The 2,945-nt window shown below is 36.9% G+C and overlaps 1 protein-coding gene across 1 annotated transcript in view; it reads right to left on the bottom strand.

Annotated features, from left to right (window-relative positions):
• The window catches only part of LOC105622945 (rho guanine nucleotide exchange factor 11), a 343,184-nt gene that overhangs the window by 42,524 nt on the left and 297,715 nt on the right, over positions 1-2,945 (bottom strand). The gene's annotated exons all lie outside the window — the stretch shown is intronic.

Genomic DNA, 2,945 nt, shown 5'->3' with positions numbered 1-2,945 from the left:
TATATATATATATATATATATATATATATATACAGGATGTCTGGAAATAATCGCCAAATATTTCATAGGCAGGTAGAGCGGACTAAACTGAGTCGAAAACTCACCATTCCTCCTCCACCACTCCTTTATTACCATTTTGTAAATTTCCCCAATAGATTTCGTAAAATTGAGACTTGTGGACGAAAAAATCAGTTAGGTGATTTCGAATGGCCTCCATGAGTCGAACTATTGATCGTTAAGATTGTTTTGCAGCAAAACAAATAATCGGAGGGTGCAAAGTCTAGCGAATATGGTGGGTGTTGCATCATTTCCCAGTCAAAGCTCTGCAATTTTTTCTTCGTGATAAGATAAGTGGTCGGTTGTTATCATGATGGAAGACACACATCCTTTCTAGCAATTCTGGCTTTTCCTGCACTTTTTTGCAATTTGTCAAGCTGGGTGCAGTGCTTTTTCGAATCTCGTATCGTTTGGCCTGCGGGAGCAGCTCGAGGAATAGCATTCCCACCAAATGCTGAGCATCACCTTCTGTAGACGCAAATTAAGTTTCGTCGCCGCTTTTGAAGACTCGCCCGGATCGCACCACGTCTTCTGCTGCTTGATGATATTGTAGACAATCCATTTCTCGTCTCCAGTGATGATCTATTTTAGAAATAGGTCTAGAGAGTTTTCTTTTCAGGAGAGACTCACAATCTGGTTCATGATGTTCTTTTCAGTCAGTTTATGCTGTACTCATAAATCGGTCTTTTTCACCATGCCAAACTTTTTCAATCGATCCACAACGATTATATGATGAATGTCGAAGTACTCCGCAATCTCTCGAGTCATTAAATGTCGATCACTCTTTACTGCAGCCAGGAGTTGGTCGTCGTAAGCAGCATTTGACCAGAGCGTGGTACATTTTGGAGGTTAATTTTCCGAAACAGAAACGAACAAAACATCTTTTGCATATGTTTGCGCTTAAGGCCGACGCATTATATATATATTTTACACGCATATTTTACGTTTAGAGTCCACTTTTATAACCTTTACAGAATAAAAACAGCAAAATATGTCGAAAATGCAATTTTTGTTCTTCTATTTTATTTGTATGCCATACATGCAAAATACGTCCGATCAAAACAAACATTTCTGCCAAATGTCAAGCGTAGTGTGACTTGTCAAAAAATATGCGGCAAATTGGCATTTAAATAATACATGATATCTATTTTCTGACACTAGTATCATGTATTAAAAAATCCGCAGAACTTTTCGTTCAACTTAATATATAAGTTTACTATTGCAATGTCACTTATTTATAATCGATATATAAGTTTTGTGAAGATTCTCTGTGTATGTAAAGACTATTTTTCTGTTTTTTTTATATTTAACAATTCGGAAATTAGACGTTTGTTATAACAAAGTTCCTTATCAAGAATTATAATATTTTTCCAATTAAAGGCATATCCAAATTGCAATCTGTGTTTCTTATCACAGAATGGACAGATGTATTCCAACGAATGTGGTGATTATGATATTCAACAGTTTTGATTTTTAATTGTCTGCTCGTCTGTTTCACATATGTATTATCAAATTTATATCTATTTATATCTTATTAATTAAGAATACATTTTAAATGTATTATATTAATTAAATTTTAAACATACATTAATTGTTTAAATTTGACTATTATATGCCCTTCTATTATAGTATAGCAGATCATTGAACACGTTTTAACATTAGTTACAATATTATGACGTAAAAAATATGTAGTGACATTTAAAAAAAATTAGGGTGATTTTGACTTTTTTCTTAAAAAAGAATATTTTGCAAATTTTTAATTTGCAATTTGTAGCCGATTAAAAACTGACCATTTTTATTCAAAATATTAGGTGTACAACTTTGCTTCCGCCGTTTTTTTCCGAAATTCGAGGCTTTATTGTAAAAAACTGGTTATATATTTATGATTCAAAGTATTGTCCATCGCTGGCCACTACTTTCTCCCATCTTTCGGATAGCGTACGAATCCCGTCCGAAAAAACTGGTCATCTTTTGAGGCTATCCACGAATCGATCCAATTTTTTACTTCTTCATAAGATCGGAAGTGCTGGTCAGCCAGGCCGTATGCCATTGATCGAAACAAGTGATAGTCAGAGGGAGCAACGTCTGGAGAATACGGCGGGTGGGGTAGGACTTCCCATTTCAACGTTTTCAAGTATGTTTTGACCACTTTCACAACATGGGGTCGAGCATTGTCATGCTGCAAAATCACTTTATCGTGTCTCTCGTTGTATTATGGCCGTTTGTCTTTCAATGCTCGGCTCAAACGCATCAATTGCGTTCGATACCGATCGCCTGTGATTGTTTAACAGTTCATAATACACTACGCCGAGCTAGTCCCACCAAATACAGAGCATGACCTTGGACGTCAAAATCACCGTTCTTGAAGCGTTGGAACCACTCATGACACGTTCTTTCACTAATAGCGGCTTCACCATAAGTATTTGAGAGCATTCGATGAGCCTCAGCCGCAGATTTCTTCATAGTGAAGCAAAAAATTAAAACCTCCCGCAAATGACGAGAATTTGGCTCATAAACTGACATTTTCAATCGAGAATAACTTTATGATGCAGATACAAATTGACTAATGTTTCTATGGGGTTATGTTGACAGATGGCCAAGTTTATTGTATGACGTCTGTGATCTATTTATTTCGACCACCACTTACCGCTAAAGCCATCTATAAGGAAATGGTGGAAGCAAAGTTGTACACCTAATAATTTTTGTCAGATTATCGAAAGTCGGAAAAATCGTAATCACAGTTACGTAAGACACCCTGTGCGTGCGTGCGTGCGTGCGTGAATGTGTGTGTGTGTGTGTGTGTGTGTGTGTGTGTGTGCGTGCGTGCGTGCGTGCGTGATGTGTGTGTGTGTGTGTGTGTGTGTGTGTGTGTGTGTGTGTGTGTGTGT

This window comes from Atta cephalotes (genome assembly GCF_000143395.1).
Source record: "Atta cephalotes unplaced genomic scaffold scaffold00050, whole genome shotgun sequence".
Taxonomy (NCBI): domain Eukaryota; kingdom Metazoa; phylum Arthropoda; class Insecta; order Hymenoptera; family Formicidae; genus Atta; species Atta cephalotes.
The sequence above is the reverse complement of the archived record's forward strand: the minus strand, read 5'-3'. Positions and strand labels throughout refer to the sequence as shown.